Raw genomic sequence first — 18751 nt, 5'->3', positions numbered from 1 at the left:
ATACAATTCTTGACTATGGAGAGCGAGATTTAAGATGGCATTAAAGGATATCTTTGTTTGGGATGGAAGAGATTGCATGTATATTAAGAATAAAAAAGAGAAGGTAAGGGTTAAATGTGCAAAGGAGAATTGTCCATAGTTGATATACGTGACAAGGAATTAAAAAATAATGGCATCTGAAATAAAGATGTTCTACAATGAGCATACATATGAAAGAAATTATGGAAATAACTCGATTGATAGAACATAGGTCACAGACAAACTGAAAAAATAATTGACAACATAGTTTAAGCTGACACCTAGAAAAGTAATAGAGTATATGAAGTAGGACTACAATGTCCAGCTCCATTCAAAAAAGATCTAGAGGGCTTTAAAAGCAGCTAAAAAAGTTGTTGTTAAAAATGAGAAGGCACAATATGAAAAATTGTGAGATTATTTACAAGAATTGCATAGTTAAAGACTATATCTACTGTTCTGGTTAATGTTGATGTTATGATTAAGTTCTAGTTTAAAGTCTACAAAATACTCATGATTTTTTTAGAGACACTGTCTATTTTTTTATATTTGTTTTACTTTGAAGTTGCAAAAACACCCATGATCTGGTTTGTGCAACACTAGATCTATTTATATTTTGGATTCAACGTTTAGAAAACATTTATGGCTTGGTTTGTGAATCACTAGATATGTTGGTATATTGGATTCAATTTTTGTGAAACACTCATAATTTGGAATGTAATTCCAAATGTATGCCAAATTTGAGTATTCAAATAGCTAACTTCATATCAATGTTTGACAATTATATAATACAACATGGTAATATCTCAATAGAGTATTCCAAATTCTAATAACACTATAGAAAATAAATGAAGTATTGATGAGAAGACTCTTGCATGGTCTAGAAATTTGCGGATAAATCCTCGTTGCAAGTATAGTTTCTAAACCATCAAAAGTCCTTTTATACAAACATTTTGGTTGTCACAAGTAACAAACCCCTTTGAAATTGATAACCGAGTATTTAAACTTCGGGTCGTCTTCTCAAGGAATTGTAGGGAGGTATGTTCTTATTATTGGTTATGAGTTTGTAAATTGGGGGTTTTGGAATCTGGGCAATGGGCACAGGTATATTTAAATAACAAGTAAAATAAATTAACAATAATAAAATCTCTTGGCAAGGTATGAAGAACTGGAAGTCCTATCCTAGTTATCTTTATCAATTGTGATGAGAATTGGATTTTTCTCCCACTTTGTTAACCTCTAACTATGAAGGTAAGTTAAGTGGACGAATTAATTCGAATCCTCAAGTCCCAGTCTTTCCTTGAGAAAAGTTAGAGTTATTGGATCTCGAATTAATTCTTGAAGAATTCCAATTTTCAATCAACAATGAGTTTGATAACTCAAGAGTCACCAATTAATCAACCAAAGCCAAAAGGGAAGAAAATCTACTCGAATGAAAATAATTTGGATAAGCACCAATAACATAAATTAAAGAAAGCAATCATAAATCTGAAATACCTTAAATTGTAATAAATAGAAAATCAATCCAAACATGGAATATTGAAAATAAATAAATACAAAGAACATTGAAAATAAATAGATACAAAGAACATTGAACCTGGGATTGAGAGTCACTCCTAAAACTAAGAGAAGTCCTAAATCCTAATCCTAAGAGAGAGGAGAGAACCTCTCTCTCCAAAAACTACATCTAAAACTGTGAAAAGTGAAATATGAGAGCTTGATGAGTCTCTACACGTTTCCTGACTTTAATCTATGTTCCTGGGCCAAATATTGGGTTGAAATGCGGCCCAGAATCTCTGCCAGCGACTTTTGTAATTCTGCAGATCGCGCATGTCACGCGTCCGCGTCGTCCACGCGATCGCGTCACTCAGCATTTTTCGTATCACGCGTGCGCGTCGTCCACGCATTCGCGTCGTTCGTGCAGCCTCCAATCCGCGCGGTCGCGTCAGGTACGCGATCACGTCACTCTGATTTCTTCCATTTCACGCGGTCGCGTGAGCCATGCGACCGCGTGACTTTTCGCTGGTCATCTCTTCAATTTCTTGTGTTTCTTCCATTTTTTCACGCTTTCTCTTTATTCTCTAAGCCATTCCTGCCCTATGAAGCCTGAAACACTTAACACATAGATCAAGGCATCGAATGGTAATAGGAGAGGATTAAGATTATCTAAATTAAGACCAAAGAAGCATGTTTTCAATCATAGAACTAAACTAGGAAGGAATTGTAAAATCATGCAAATCTTATGAATAAGTGGGTGAAAAGCTTGATAAAACCACTCAATTAAATACAATATAAACCATGAAATACTGGTTTATTAAGTATCACTACATTTAGTACCATAACATGAATTGTTGTCTTCATATAAGTTAAGAATCTCAACCATAATGCATTAAGCAGTTATCTTCTATTTACATAACTTTACATCCTGAACCAAATTCACCGAAAATTGATGAAATTAGAATTGTAAGTGCAACTTCAACTAAGAAGGTAGTCAGGGTTCTGCATTTAGTGTTGCCCACAAATATTTTTTGAATTCTCTGCTTGGCCATCATCGCTTCCAGTGACTCCAACCTTTCCTCCATCTTCTTTAAAGGATTAACCATTCCAGTCTGATTGACATCAGTTTTATGTGTATATGAACCAATATATTCATCAAACCAAGCAAGTATTTACAATGTGAAATTGTAGTCTACAACAAATAACACTTCACGGTAACGGCAACGAATTTTGAAAAACAACAAAAGTGAAGAACGTTTACCTTAAAATAAGAGTAACAAAAGAAAGCCTATTCGAATCTCCTATGGTGGTAGATTCAAACAATATTGCATATGTGCCATAATGACATGTGAGTGCTACGAATCTTTTTTTTTGTCTTGGTTTGTCCTTTTTTCTATGCTCCCAGTAGAACCCAATGTCAAACTCCAGCACAAATTGTTCCTAGGTCCACTACTTTTCTCAACGGTTCGTGACGAAGAATCCAACTTCTGTAGTCATAGCCTTCTTCAGGAGAAAATCGCATTTTCACTCTACACACGATAAAGACAATGAAAAATATAATGAAAAACAAAACGCTAAAGAACTTTCAACCACCACATGATAACCCTATTTATAGAACAACAACATTTTGCCAAAAGTTTAGAAGGGAATTTATCCCTATTAAAAAGGAGAGAAACCCATCTAGACATGTTTTTGACACATTAGCAAGTGACTTGCTGGCAACTAGTTGCAGGGACTAGATTGTACAAATACAAAAATAGATAAGGATCAATTTGAGTTTCTTTAATTGTTAGGGGGCATAAAGTTCATCGGACAAAAAGTTAAAGACCAAAAAGGACATTTATTCTATACTATATAATATAAATTTAAAATATGATATTTTTTAAAAATTAATTATACAACATGTAAATTAATATTAAACTTATAAAGCTCATATGTCAAAAATATTGTACAAAACATCGATTTGACAATTTGGATGCAATTTAATATAATTATTTAACAAAACAATGCACAAAAAAATTATACAACAACAATAACAAAATCATGTGAAATTAAAATCTTTTTTAAATATTGATTTGTGTATATTTTTTAGAGTCTTTATGTAATAATATAATCATCTAGTATACTCAATTTTAAGCAAATAAATTTATTTTTATTTGTTAATGTGAATGTTCTTTTAAGATGATATTCTATGATGTAATTTTAAATTTTAATTATAATTTTTTTAGTTTATGTTTGAAAATAATAAAAAAAAGAGTTAAAGGCAAAATGATTGAGAATAAAAATACAAAAAATATAATATAGAAGTATAAATGAATTTTATTAATCATAATATATATGTTGGAATGAATACCTAGTAATTATTCGTTGTTGTGTTAAAGTTAAACGTGTTTAGAGATATTTTAGACAATTTACTTAATTCAGAAGATATAAAATGGAGTAATAGTGATAAAAATGTTATTGAATATGTTTAAGTAAATTTAAGGTTAATTTGACCGAAAAATAGTGAATCAAATTTTGAATCTGTTAAAATTAATATTATTTTTTATAAAAAATGACTATAATATCTCTATTATATAAAATGACTAAAGTACTCTTATTATATATATTAATTTTGAGAATCTTAAATTCTAGTCCTTTTCTTTTCAATCGTTATAGGGTTAGAATTTAAAGTTTTCAAAATTAATATATATATATATGTAAAATAGAAATATTTTAGTTGTGTTTTATAGTAGAGATATTATAGTAATTTTTTATAAAAAAATATTAATTTATATCGATTCAAAAGTTAATTTATTTATTTTTTTGCTAAACTGATTTGTTCAGTCTAATTTTAATAAAAAAATACACTTTAATTGATTATATGTGTTAAATTTTAATTTTTAAAAAATATTTTTTAAAAAAAAGGTTTTTGACATCTTTATCTAAGTGACTCCCTTAATTTAAAGGATTTTGGAATGTTTCAAAAAGTTGGTAAAGGACAAAATTAATATGAGAATCTTTTGCTCATTGGAACAACCATGTTCCATGAAAGTACTTGGAACACCTCATAATTTTCCAAATAAGATAACTTTTGCTGTATATATGTCTGAATATGAAAGACCAACTTATGCAGGCGAAAATAAAGATGTTATTATCACATCATTTTTGTTTTGAAAATATCATTTCTCTCCACTTATAACTACTGCAACTAGTCTCCTAAAAAAGAAAAGAAGACAGCAATTCTAAATTAAAGAATCTCTTGGCTTCGCGTCCTCTAGCCATAAGAGTGGACATAATGAATGTTGGAACAATCTGGTGTTTCTTTACATTATTATCACAGTTTGAAGAAGTAAAGTAGTGAATGCCTCTGTAGTCTGTGGTAGTTCTATATAACTATATAAGTGGACTGCGAAGCAAGCAAAGATTAGTAATTTGTACCACACATATTATATATATATAATGGCTACACATCAACAACAACAACCTCTTCTTCTACATAACCATCATCAAAATAAAAAGTCACTGTTGTTGATCTTTGATGGTGTTGTCGCCTCAACAGCTTTCATTGCTTCATATCTCATCATCAGAACCACCTCCTTCTCCTCCTTCAGCCTCTCCTCCTCATCGTCATCACCTCATCACCATGATGATCTCTATCAACATGCCATTCACAGAGCAACATGCTTGGCCCATGTCTCAGAAATAGCACAACAAGACCCCATTTTGGCCACCACAAAAGACCACAACTTCAATCTTCTCCAATCCTTCCTTACGAAGTCCAACTTAGGATCCGCTTCAACGGTAGTCCAAAGGAGGAAGCAGCTTTACAAGTCTGTGCAGACCTCATGGACTTGTCCATTGATAGAGTTCTTCAATCAGTGGTGGCTCTCACTAAAAGGAACACTACTCATTCTCTGCAAGATGCACACACATGGCTGAGCAGTGTTCTCTCCAACCATGCCACTTGCTTGAATGGCTTAGAAGGCTTCTCTGCTCGTGCCGTTATGGAGCCTCAACTCCGGGACTTAATATCTAGGTCGAGGACCTCTCTGGCCGTGCTTGCTGCACTTCTGCCACTGTCAGAAAGCGATCATTAGCAACTCCTTGAGGAGCCACTAAACGAGATTTTCCGTCATCGGTGACACACAACGATATGAGGCTTTTGGAGTCTGTGGCTGCTGATATAAAGGCTAATGTTGTGGTGGCCAAGGATGGAAGCGACAAGTTCAAGATGGTGGCAGAGGCTGTGGCTTCTGCACCTGACAGCGGTAAAACAAGGTAGGTAATCTATGTGAAAAAGGGAACGTACAAAGAGAATGTTGAGATTATAACATCCTACCACACAGAGTATTACACTTAAATCATAAAATTGAGGTGGTGAGTTGTTACTATCTATATATATATATATATATATATATATATATAATAGTAATTGAAAAGAATTTATTCCGATGAGTCCTTGAAGAAAAGTTTAAAACAAAAGTTGTAATACGTAAATAGAAAACTTGCGTGCGAAGAAAATTAAGATTAGCAAAAATAAGATAATAGAAACTAGGAATAGAGAACCAAAAGGTACATAATAACAAGCTCCTAACTCAGCCTACAAAATTAAGGCTGGCCGGAGAATATTTACATACATAATATACAACTTTAAGCCCAAAGGAACATATTTAAAAGCCCTAGTTCTCCATAAAACCTCTAGGAGGTACAATAGCAAAATAGTAATATACACATGAGGAGAGTCTAATATATATATATATATATATATATATATATATATATATATATATATATATATATATATTCACGAGGTGTCTCTCGACCTGCATCTGAAAACAACAACACAGTATGCGATGAGAACCGAAGGTTCTCAACATGGTAAAGGTGCCACGCATAAAAGATATAAGGTCTTGAGAATTTCAGAGGTAATCCTAGAACACCGACACTCAGATTATAAAACTTAAAGGATTTAAAGACGAAAGCCACAATTAGGGTGGTCTAGTAAGTTTTTTCATTCTAACTCAACTCTAACTAAAATTCTCAACTATTTCACTTCCTTTACCATCTTCCAAAACACTAGAAGATCCACACAGACAAACAAAGCAAACAAACAAAACACAAGTAGAATACAAATACAGCAACCAGAACATATAGCAGTTAAGCATGAAATAATAAGTAGACAATCCCAAGAAACCAAACCAAAGCAAACAGATAAATGCATATGATGCATATTTTTCTACTGACCGTGAGCTCACGTGTCGGTTACTTTGCCAGAACTCAACACATTTGGTAACCAACCCAGACATTGGTCTCTTGGTTGTGCATCTCTAGGAGGATCATAAATAAAGGAGAGTGCTTTTCACATCGAAGGAGTGTGCCTTTCCACCTTCTCCTAGAGGATATACGAAAGAGAGTGCCTTTCCACATTGAAGAGTGTGCCTTTTCACCTTGCAACCAGAGAAGAATGTGGGAGAAATAATATGAAGGAGAGTGTCTTTCCACGTTCCCCACATCCATGTCACGACAAGAGAGGGGGGGTCCTCTGTTCTCAACTTGCCACACAAATAAGTTTTTCAATTAGCTCACAAGCGGGATCACACCCAGACCCTGCATTCTCGGCCATTCTGGCCATACCCAGTCATTGTCATTCTCAACATTCACCCCTCAATTCTAATTCAGTTACGTCTTCGCACTTTTCATTCTTAATTCGTCATTTTCTAGGCTTACTTCACCCCCAAGTTATCATCCCTCCCTAGCTTCACTTTATCACTAGGCATACCACTAAGTTCTAGGGCCTAAAGGAGCAAAAATAGAGGTTTATAAGTTTGAAATCAGGTTTTAAACACATAAAATCAAGTTTGCTAAAAACAGGGATCACGTGTACGCGTGGCCATGCGTACCGTGGGAGTGCATTACGGAATGGTCACGCGTACGCGTGGGCCATGCGTACGCATGGGTGTACTTTTCCCTTCCTCGCATACGCAAGCACCGTGATCATGTACGCGAGATTTTCAACCCGAAAAGGTTGGTCGCGTCGCGTGTAGATGGTCGTGTACGCAAGCTTATGCAGAAAAGCAAAAATGGTGAATGCTGCAGAATCTTCAGTTTGCACTCCAAACTTTCAACGCGCATAACTTTTTCGTTTTAAATTATTTTTCTTCTGTTCTTTGAACGGCGTAAACTTCACGAATCCAATTTTTATTTGAAAGAAATTTGAAACAGTTTGGGGGTCTGAAAACCAAGTTATGACTCGCCGAAGTTTAACCAAAAATCATATTTTCACAAAAATTTATAAACTTCTATTTTCATCAAAACAAACTAAATTCCTACATTCCACTTATATAAATAGCACCACAACATACCATTTATAGCATTATAATTCCCAGATCCTACTAGAATCAACCATACCTCAACTTTACATAATCTCATACACAATTCCTCAGTTAACCAACAAAATCATCATCAGTCATCATATAGCATTCTAGCTTTATTACTCACATCAATCATCATCAAACCATCATACTCATATCAAATTACACACACTACACATACAAGCTCCCATCTCAACCTCCACTAATCACTAATCACATACATAATAATCATTCTCAACCAACACAACATCACAATTCATTTCCTATCTTAGGGTCACTAGCCTAAATTTTTACAAAATATTATATATTAAATACGCGAAACCTAAACCATACCTTGGCCGATTTCTCCCCAAGCTCAAACTCCTCAATTCAAACCTCCAAGGTTCCAAATCAAGTGCTACAAGGTCCAGCCACCAAAGCTTGATTTCAAGCATTCCAATTCACTGATTAATAACTAGGGTTCACATAATTGGATAACCACAAGGGTTTAGAGTTTTCTTACCTTACCCATGGATTATTTAGACAAAACCCATCACTTTCCTCAAGTTAATTCAATCCTAATATATCAAAACATCAAAATCCTCAATGCCCATTAACCCAAAAATGAAATATGAATAGAAGGAAAGGCTGGGCACGAAAAAAAGTTTCTTACCAAATTATTCGGTGAGTTTTGTAGAGAATTTCGATATAAACGCATGATCGCTGACAGCTTGTCAATCGGAGTTCCGGATTGAAAATTACGAGAGATTGAAGGTTGAGGGTGAAAAGGGTTAGGGTTCCATGTTTTTCCCCTTCCCCTGCAGCATGTGTGTGTTTAATGTGGAGGAGAGAAGCTGAGTTTGGTTTTATATAATGGGCCTTGGGCCCAGTTTAGACTCGGTCCAATTGGTTTGGTCTGTTTGGCTTAATCTTGAGCCAAATCCATTAAAATTGGTGTCAAAATTCTTATTTTAATTAGTTCTATCTCACTAAAATATAAAATTCTATTTTTTAATTTATTTGATTAATAAGTAATTTATTAACTAATTATTCACTAATTACTCAAGATTTACATATCGGTAAAAAAAGAACATCATGCTTGTTGGTGACAGTATGGATAAAACAATAATCACAGGGGCTTGAATTATGTGGATAGAACTCCCACCTTCCAAATTGCCACCATTGGTAAAAGTTCCTTTTCTAGTCTCATTTGTTTGATCAATTCTCACCACTAAGTGTTCATATAATGTTATGTCTTGGATTAACTAAATTTAAATTGATTTCTCCTTAGTGTAATAATAAAATTGACTAAAATATATTTTGAAAGTAATAATATATGAAGTGGATCCTAACAAAATTTTATGATAGATTTATAGTTCAATATTAAATTTACAGATTTTGATAGAAATTTTGTAAGATTACGGTTATAAATTTTTAGAAATTTACGTGGTATCATTTTTTCGTCAAATATCTATAAATTAGTACCAAACTTTTTTTAAAAAAATTATTTAGTAAGTTATTTTTTGTAAGAAACTTTAAGTCCATCACTAAAATTCAGGAAGACTACTTGTTTTATTACTCTTAATTTTTTTCTAAGAAACAGGAGCACAACCGCACAATTGCACAAAACACATTTTACTAAAGTCACAGTTGTTTTTTAGCAGCGGCTGTTGGTGATGGATTTATAGGGCAGGACATTTGGCTCCAAATTAAAACACGGCAGGCCCAGAGAAATACCAGACCGTGGTACTTCGTGTGGGCGCCGACACCTCCGTGATTAATCGGTGCTGCATCAATGTGTACCAGGACACTCTCTACGCTCACAGGAACAGACAGTTTTACCGTGACTCTTTCATCACCGGCACCATCGACTTCATCTTTGAAAATGCGGCTATTGTGTTACAAAAGTGCAAGCTAGTGACCCGAAAGCCCCTTATCAAGCAGAAGAACATCGTTACGGCCCAAGGAAGAATGGACCCTAACCAGAATACAGACACTTCAATTCAGCAATGTAAGGTGACACCAAGCTCCGATCTGAAGCCTGTGGTCAAGACTTATCTGGGTCGTCCATGGAAGAAGTATTCAAGAACAGTGGTGATGGAATCTTTTCTAGACACTCACATCGATCCAGCTGGATGGGTTGAACGGAACGCAAAGAGTAAGGACTTTCTAGAAACACTGTATTACGGAGAGTATATAAACAATGTGCCGGGTGCTGGTACCATCAAGAGGGTCCATTGGGCCGGTTACCATGTGTTCTAGCAAGGATACTCTTCTCCGATGTATAGCTCGGTTATGCTCTTTCCATCACTACAACATCTCGGCTCGGAAGCATGGCACCCTTGCAAACTTGAACCCAAGCATGGTACCTGCAAAAAGGACTCTGACATGTCAGTGAAGAATTACTTAAAAATGAGTATATAGTGAGTGAGTTGATGTTGTATGATCTGCCCTATATCGTCGGCCCTCAACTTGATCTATAGTTCGTGTGAGATTGAATTATTCTTCAGTTGGTACCGAGATCTTTGTGGTCGATGCCAATGTGAGATATTTGGGGGAGAGGTTTAGTGGGATAGAGTTTTGTTACGTTGAATAATTTGATTTTGATACGACCGAGGTATAAGCCAGTTTTTTCCATTGTATAAGAGATACGATATAGAGCCCCAAGCTTGACTTGCCGATCTTACGTTTTATCAAGTTGAGCTTCAAAATGTGTTTTATACCTTGGTCATGGGTAGGTATGTCAGCCCCCATGCTCAACGTGCGTTGGCGTTCCTCAAGCTTGGGCTGTAATTTAAAAAGGCAGTAGTAAAATTAAAAAATTAAAATTTTAAAAGTTTTCATTGTGAACTGTGTTTGCAATAAATGAATTATGTAACTTCTTTGATTGATTTTGGGCTTTGAAGTCCCTCGGGGAGTTGAACATTTAAGCTTCTAATTACCCACTAAGTTAGTGGGTTGTGACTTACCTTTATTACCATTTTTCTATTGGAAAAAGACATGAAGATTGACCCAAAGTTTTTCTTACTTAAGTGAAAAAGACGTGACTGCCAGAGATTAATATCTTTGTCTTTGTCTCTCTCGGTTTACCGTCACCATGGTTAAGAAAAGAGGAAAAGAGAGAGAAAAAGAAAAAAAAGTGGTTGAAGTGAAAAGTGAGAACCCTTATCATTGGTGCATATTGACGTGAAAACTCGCTCCTCTTCCTACTGTGACGAGGAATCGCTTCGTGAGGTTAGGGCCTTGAAACTAGTAAGGGATGGTGCGAATGCAGGGGTTGAATTGCTTCCTTGTGACAGTGATCAGAGAGTTTGTGAGAAGAGGGGGGGATTGGGGTTACTTCTATATGTATACCCCGCATTTTACTGAGCTTTACTTGAAGTTTCCTTTTACTGACTTTGTTGATCGGGTGTCCTAGTACCCCGGAGATATGAGCTTGACCCGTCGTATTGGTGTGGAAGTGATGGGGAAATTGTTCAGGTTGAAATGTTTTTGTATTGTTTTCTTTTCTTTGTTATTGTTTGTCTTCATGTCTGCATTTTTGTGACCGTCATTTGGTTTCTATTTGTAGATCGTTGCATCTCATTTACTGTGTGTTCGTCGGGCCACCGAGCTCTTGGGTGCAAAACAGCAAGTAGCTGCTGATAAGGTCGCCAGCCTTGAGCGTTCTGTTAAAGAGCAACAAAATGTGATTATAGATGCTACTTCTAAGATGAAGGAAAGAAAGGAGGAGATTTCTCAGCTCCAAAATCAAATCCATTTGTTGCAGAGTCAAATGAAAGATAGTGATAAGGTCAAGGGTGAGTTGACCGCTCGCATTCATGAACTCGAAGATGAGGGGTTGGAGATGTTTGCCGCTGGCTTTGATCGTGCTGTCAGTCAGGTGCTTGTGTTTTCTCCCAATTTTAACGTTAGGAGCGTTAAAGTGACGAAGATCGTGATTGATGGACAACTTGTGGAGGATGAGGCGGGCAAGGGTCATGCTAAGAGTGTTCCTCCCCTCTTTTGAAAAAGTTTAATATTTGTAATTTAAAATACATGACTTTCTTTGTTTTGGTACGGTAGTTTGGACACCGATCTTTGAATCGGTTTTGTTTTTTGGAATAGTTTATCCGACGTATTGTGTCAGCTTTGCCTGCTATGAATATTTTGGGATCTCTATTGCATATATGCGAATGTTGTTTCCAACTTTTGTTTTGTTGGTTCGCCATTAATGATTGACAAAGTATAGTTTGTTGTAATAATAGGAGAGAGAAAAAGAATTAGATTTATTTATATGTGAAAAGGACCTCTCAGCTTTTGAAAGGTGTGGGGTGGTCGGCTTCGTTAAAACCTGTCTGAGTAAAACCCTCCTTAGAGATAAAACCTCGCAATCAGGAAAAAGAGTACCTGTCCACTCCACTTTTACAAGCAGAGATTAACTATAATAGATCTTCAGAGAGGATATGTTCCAAGTGTTGGGGAAGATTGTTCCTTCCAATGTTTCGAGACAATACACTCCTTTTCCAATGAATTTAGAAATTCGGAAGGGGCCTTCCCAATTAGCAACTAATTTTCCATGTCCTGGGGGTTTCCAAACTTCTTCTATTTGTCTTAGCCCCAGGTGTCCTTCTTTTAGAGTTCTCGGTCATACTTTCTTGTTATATTGCTTTTGCATAGCTAATTGTATGGACCTTTGTCTGAGCTCAGTCAGGCATCGGTCTTTGCTTCTTATATCAAGCTCGGCTGATCTGGCTTCCCTGCTGACGTTTTCATCAAAGTACTCGGTCCGAGTTGACCCCTGACCGACTTTAATAGGAATCATGCAGTCCGAGCCACATATTAATTGGAATGGGCTTTCTTTCATTGTGGATTGCGGTGTCGTGTTATAGCTGCACAATATTTTTGGTATGAGTTTGACGCAGTTCCCCTTAGCATATGTTAGCTTTTTCTTTAAGGCCTGCAAAATGACTTTGTAAGCGGCCTCTGCGAGCCCGTTACTTTGTGGGTGCTCGACAGAGAAAAAATGATGTTTGACATGAAGGTTAGTTAAAAATGAAGCTATTTTCTTATCAGTAAATTGCTGACCATTATCAGAAACAATTTCCATAGGCAAACCATATCTACATATAACAAATTTCCAAATGAACGTTTGTACATTGTTTGCGGTTATTTTCGCAAGTGGTTGTGCTTCTATCCACTTTGTGAAGTAATTAATTGCTACTAATAGAAATTTTGCTTGTCCTAGTGCTATTGGGAATGGGCCGAGTATATCCGTCCCCCATTTATGAAAAGGCCAACTGACATCCGAAGTGTGTAACAGTTCGGCCGAGCTATGAATGAGTGGTGCGCATTTTTGGCAGGCATCACACTTTTATACTTTGTTTCTGTAGTCTTCTCAAAACGTCGGCTAGTAGTATCATGCTCTTAAATTTTTGTGGCTAAGCTTCTGCTTCCAGTGTGGTGTCCACATATACCATCATGGACTTCGGCAACTACATTCACTACATCTTCTTGGCCGAGGCATTTTAGTAATGGCCTAGAGATACCCCGTTTGTATATATCGATTCTCATCATGGTGTAATGTTTCGCTTTGTGTCTTAAATGACCTCGGGTTTTCTTTCTCTGGTATTGCTCCAGTTCTTAAATTGCAAATGAATAGGCTCCTCCAATCTTCTTCATGTGATATACTTAAAACAAATTTGATATCTAAACTTGGTTCTGTTAGTGTGAGATAATATAATTTATCTAATGAATCGGTTACCCTGTATGTAGCTAATTTGGATAAAATGTTGGCTCTACTGTTTTGTTCTCTGGGTACATGGGATATTTCAAAATTTTGAAAATGCTGTATCATATTTTTGCCGAAGTTAAATACTTTTATAAGAGTTGATCTCGTACCTGAAAATGACCAGTTACCTATTGTACTACAAGGAGGGAATCACAACATACCTTTAGATTTTTTACTTCTATTTCTTTTGCTAACCGGAGGCCTGCCAAGAGTTCTCTATATTCGGCTTGGTTATTGGTTGCTTACTTACTTGAAATAGGAATTTGATTGACTGTTTGGCTTGGACTCTAGTGTCATCCTTTAGAGGATCCCCACTCACATCCGCTTTCATTTGATACACCATCTACATATAACTCCCATGACTTGGCTGGTTCATAAAGGTCGGTAAACTCTGATATGAAGTTGGCAAGTACTTTTATGTTAGGAGATCCTCATTTTTTGTAGGAGATGTCGAATTTCGAGAGCTTTATTGCCCATTTTGTAAGCCGCTCCCGCTCGGTCTGGTTTTGATAGTATTTGACGTAGGGGTTGGCCAGTCCGAACTATTATTTGATGTGTCTAAAAGTAGTGTCGTAGATGCCGAGCTGTGGTAACTAAGCCAAATGCTATTTTTTCTATTGTCGAGTACCTTATTTCGACATTTTGTAATACTTTGCTCACAAAGTATACTGTGTTTTGCTCTTTCCATATTTTTGTTACAAGCACGGAGTTGACCGTGTTACTTGAAATTAAAAGAAATACGGAAAGGATTTACCTTGTTGTGGCTTCTTGAGGATAGGTGGTAAGCCGAGGAGGTTTTTGAATTCGACGAAGGCTTTTTTACATTCGTCTGTCCAAAGAAACCTTTTGGCCTTTCTCAAAGTGTTAAAGAAATGGTATGACTTGGCAGCTGCTGCTGCAAGAATTGGGACAGGGCTGCTAGACAACCTATGAGTTGCTACACTTCTTTAGTTGATCGAGGTGATTGCATGTTTATCACGGACTGACACTTATTGTAATTGGCTTCTATCCCCCTGTTTGTTAGTAGGAATCCAACGAATTTACCTCCATGTACTCCAAATGCGCATTTCTCTGGGTTTAGTCTCATATTGTACTTTCGGAGTTGCTGAAAAATCTCATTAAGATCAACCTCATGTTGTTGCTCGGAGCTTGACTTGATCACTATGTCATCGACGTATATTTCAATGTTCCGGCCAATTTGATTCTTGAAGACCTTGTCCATTAGTCTCTGGTAGGTTGTTCCTGCATTTTTTAGTCCGAACGAAATGACTTTATAGCAAAAATTACCTTGGTCGGTTACAAATGTTGTTTTGTCTTTATTATTGGTGCATGAAATCACAATCACACTTTTGCAATTCTGCACGACTAACCAGCAAGTGCACTGGGTCGTCCAAGTAATACCTTACGTGAGTAAGGGTCGATCCCACAGAGATTGTCGGCTTGAAGCAAGCTATGGTTATCTTGTAACTCTTAGTCAGGATATCAATAATGATTCTTAGTTTTAATTGCAGAAAGTAAAAGAACATGAAATGAATAATACTTGTTTTGCAGTAATGGAGAACATGTTGAGGTTTTGGAGATGCTCTGTCTTCTGAATCTCTGCTTTCCTTCAGTTGTCTTCTTCACGCACGCAAGGCTGCTTCCATGGCAAGCTGTATGTTGGTGGATCACCGTTGTCAATGGCTACTGGTGCACGAAATTGTGATCATCAATGGCGCCATCAACATGGTACGCTCAATTGCAATCTCAACTCCTTATCACAACTTCGCACAACTAACCAGCAAGTGCACTGGGTCGTCCAAGTAATAAACCTTACGCGAGTAAGGGTCGATCCCACGGAGATTGTTGGTATGAAGCAAGCTATGGTCATCTTGTAAATCTCAGTCAGACGGATTCAAATGGTTATGGAGGATTAATGATTAAAAGATGAATAAAACATAAAATAAAGATAGAGATACTTATGTAATTCATTGGTGAGAATTTCAGATAAGCGTATGGAGATGCTTTGTCCCTTCCGTCTCTCTGCTTTCCTACTGTCTTCATCCAATCCTTCTTACTCCTTTCCATGGCAAGCTGTATGTTGGGCATCACCGTTGTCAATGGCTACAGTCCCGTCCTCTCAGTGAAAATGTTCAATGCGCTCTGTCACAACACAGCTATTCATCTGTCGGTTCTCGATCATGTCGGAATAGAATCCAGTGATTCTTTTGCGTCTGTCACTAACGCCCCACAATCGCGAGTTTGAAGCTCGTCACAGTCATTCAATCCCTGAATCCTACTCAGAATACCACAGACAAGGTTTAGACCTTCCGGATTCTCAAGAATGGCCACCAATGGATTCTAGCTTATACCACGAAGATTCTGATTAAGGAATCCAAGAGATATACATTCAAGCCTTGTTTGCATGTAGAACGGACGTGGTTGTCAGGCACGCGTTCATAAGTGAGAATGATGATGAGCATCACATAATCATCACATTCATCATGTTCTTGGGTGCGAATGAATATCTTAGAACAAGAATAAGCTAAATTGAATAGAAGAACAATAGTAATTGCATTAATACTCGAGGTACAGCAGAGCTCCACACCTTAATCTATGGTGTGTAGAAACTCTACCGTTGAAAATACATAAGAACAAGGTCTAGGCATGGCCGAGAGGCCAGCCCCCAAACGTGATCTAAGATAGCATAAGACTGATCAAAGATATGAAAATACAATAGCAAAAGGTCCTATTTATAGAGAACTAGAAGCCTAGGGTTTACAGAAATGAGTAAATGACATAAAAATCCACTTCTGGGCCCACTTGGTGTGTGCTTGGGCTGAGCATTGAAGTTTTCATGTATAGAGACTTTTCTTGGAGTTAAACGCTAGCTTTTGTGCCAGCTCGGGCATTTAACTCTAGCTTTTGTGCCAGTTCCGGCGTTAAACGCCAAAATTCTTGACCTGACTTGGAATGCCTGTTTGGGCCATCAAATCTCGGGCAAGGTATAGACTATTATATATTGTTGGAAATCCCTAGATGTCTACTTTCCAATACAATTGAGAGCGCGCCAATTGGGCTTTTGTAGCTCCAGAAAATTCACTTCGAGTGCAGGGAGGTCAAAATCCAACAGCATCTACAGTCCTTTTTCAGCCTCTGAATCAGATTTTTGCTCAGGTCCCTCAATTTCAGCCAGAAAATACCTGAAATCATAGAAAAACACACAAACTCATAGTAAAGTCCAGAAAAGTGAATTTTAAATAAAAACTAACTAGAATATACTAAAAACATACTAAAAATAATGCCAAAAAGCGTATAAATTATCCGCTCATCACAATTCCAAACTTAAATTGTTGCTTGTCCCCAAGCAACTGAAATCAAATAGGATAAAAAGAAGAGAATATACAATGAATTCCAAAAACATCTATGAAGATCAGTATTAATTAGATGAGCGGAGCTTTTAGCTTTTTGCCTCTGAACAGTTTTGGCATCTCACTTTATCCTTTGAAGTTCAGAATGATTGGCTTCTATAGGAACTCAGAATCCGGATAGTGTTATTGATTCTCTTAGTTAAGTATGATGATTCTTGAACACAGCTACTTTATGAGTCTTGGCCGTGGCCTAAAGCACTCTATTTTCCAGTATTACCACCGGATACATACATGCCACAGACACATAACTGGGTGAACCTTTTCAGATTGTGACTCAGCTTTGCTAGAGTCCCTAATTAGAGGTGTCCAGGGTTCTTAAGCACACTCTTTTTGCTTCAGATCACGACTTTAACCGCTCAGTCTCAAGTTTTCACTTGACACCTTCACGCCACAAGCACATGGTTAGGGACAGCTTGGTTCAGCCGCGTAGGCCAGGATGTTATTCCAGTAGGCCCTCCTATCCACTGATGCTCAAGGCCTTGGATCCTTTTTATTTTTACCCTTGCCTTTTGGTTTAAAGGGCTATTGGCTTTTTCTGCTTGCTTTTTTTTTTTCTCTTCTTTTTTTTTTGAATTCACTGCTTTTTCTTGCTTCAAGAATCATTTTTATGATTTTTCAGATCCTCAGTAACATGTCTCCTTTTTCATCATTCTTTCAAGAGCCAACAATTTTAACATTCATGAACAACAAATTCAAAAGACATATGCACTATTCAAGCATACATTCAGAAATCAAAAGTATTGCCACCACATCAAAATAATTAATCTGTTATAAAATTTGAAATTCATGCAATTCTTCTCTTTTTCAATTAAGAACATTTTTCATTTAAGAAAGGTGATGGATTCATAGGACATTCATAACTTTAAGGCATAGACACTAAGACACTAATGATCATAAGACACAAACATAAATAAAACATAAAGCATAATTTTTGAAAAACATAAAAATAAAGAACAAGGAGATTAAAGAACGGGTCCACCTTAGTGATGGCGGCTTGTTCTTCCTCTTGAAGATCTTATGGAGTGCTTGAGCTCCTCAATGTCTCTTCCTTGCCTTTGTTGCTCCTCTCTCATGATTCTTTGATCTTCTCTAATTTCATGGAGGAGGATGGAATGTTCTTGGTGCTCCATCCTTAGTTGTCCCATGTTGGAACTCAATTCTCCTAGGGAGGTGTTGATTTGCTCCCAATAGTTTTGTGGAGGAAAGTGCAACCCTTGAGGCATCTCAGGGATTTCATGATGAGGAATTTTCTCATGTCCATGAGTGGGATCTCTTGTTTGCTCCATCCTCTTTTTAGTGATGGGCTTGTCCTCATCAATGAGGATGTCTCCCTCTATGTTAATTCTAACTGAATTACAGAGGTGACAAATGAGATGAGGGAAGGCTAACCTTGCCAAGGTAGAGGACTTATCCTCCACCTTATAGAGTTCTTGGGATATAACCTCATGAACTTCTACTTCCTCTCCAATCATGATGCTATGAATCATGATAGCCCGGTCTATAGTAGCTTCGGACCAGTTGCTAGTGGGAATGATTGAGCGTTGGATAAACTCCAACCATCCCCTAACCACGAGCTTGAGGTCATGCCTTCTCAGTTGAACCGGCTTCCCTCTTGAATCTCTCTTCCATTGAGCGCCCTCTTCACAAATGTTTATGAGGACTTGGTCCAACCTTTGATCAAAGTTGACCCTTCTAGTGTAGGGGTGTTCATCTCCTTGCATCATGGG

The 18751-nt window shown here is 36.9% G+C and overlaps 1 pseudogene; it reads left to right on the top strand.

The window, feature by feature from the left end:
* Nucleotides 1-4953: 4953 nt before the first annotated feature.
* The window catches only part of LOC130980569 (pectinesterase-like), a 35443-nt pseudogene continuing 21645 nt past the window's right edge, over nucleotides 4954-18751 (top strand).

Source organism: Arachis stenosperma, chromosome 5 (genome assembly GCF_014773155.1).
Source record: "Arachis stenosperma cultivar V10309 chromosome 5, arast.V10309.gnm1.PFL2, whole genome shotgun sequence".
Lineage (NCBI taxonomy): Eukaryota > Viridiplantae > Streptophyta > Magnoliopsida > Fabales > Fabaceae > Arachis > Arachis stenosperma.
The sequence above is the reverse complement of the archived record's forward strand: the minus strand, read 5'-3'. Positions and strand labels throughout refer to the sequence as shown.